Below are 891 nucleotides of genomic sequence, written 5' to 3' on the forward strand. Positions count from 1 at the left end.
TTTTAAGATATATGTAGGACTGACTATTAAGAAATTAGTATAAAATAAATAGGATACAAGGATGTAACGTATAGCACAGGGAATATCACCAATATTTTATAATAACTTTATATGGAGTATAATCTATAAAAATATTAAATCACTATGTTGTACACCTGAAACTAATACTTAAATATTGTAAGTCAACTATACTTCAATAAAAAAAGAAATTACTAAAATACTAAAATAATTAAAAGTTATCTCCAGCTTATCTTTATTATTTTAGGATTGGATGAAGATAGATGAAATATTCTGAAGACTCAGCATACACAAAACTTATAATGCAGATTATTTTAGTGTTTTTCATCAAGTGCAGCTCCAGAACACTTAGTAAAGCACTTAGGTAGCAGTGAAACAAGTTAAATTAAATACTGCAGCACACATACACACACAAATTATACCAGTATAGGCAAATCTATAATTAGAAAAATTAAGTTTAGTGCTCACTTCAGCAGCACATATAATAAAATTGGACATATACAAAGAAGATTAGCATGGCCCCTGTGCAAGGATGACACCCAAATTTGGGAAGCATCCCATATTTTTAAATGAATATTCTTTCTTTTTTTTTAAATTTATGCATTTATTTATTTATTTTTGGCTCTGTTGGGTCTTTGTTGCTGTGCGAGGCTTTCTCTAGTTGCGGTGAGCGGGGGCTACTCTTTGTTGCAGTGTGCAGGCTTCTAGTTGCGGTGGCTTCTCTTGTTGCGGAGCACAGACTCTAGGTGCACGGGCTTCAGTAGTTGTGGCTCGCAGGCTCTAGAGCGCAGGCTCAGTAGCTGTGGCACATGGGCTTAGTTGCTCTGCGGCATGTGGCATCTTCCTGGACCAGGGATCAAACCCCTGTCCCCT

General features: G+C 35.7%; 1 non-coding gene across 1 annotated transcript; it reads left to right on the forward strand.

The window, feature by feature from the left end:
• The first annotated feature begins 478 nt into the window (after positions 1 to 478).
• Positions 479 to 585, forward strand: LOC118898628. The gene has a single exon (XR_005020772.1). It is a non-coding gene; the product is annotated as a U6 spliceosomal RNA (small nuclear RNA).
• Positions 586 to 891: the final 306 nt, after the last annotated feature.

The sequence above is a fragment of the Balaenoptera musculus genome, chromosome 7 (genome assembly GCF_009873245.2).
Source record: "Balaenoptera musculus isolate JJ_BM4_2016_0621 chromosome 7, mBalMus1.pri.v3, whole genome shotgun sequence".
Taxonomy (NCBI): domain Eukaryota; kingdom Metazoa; phylum Chordata; class Mammalia; order Artiodactyla; family Balaenopteridae; genus Balaenoptera; species Balaenoptera musculus.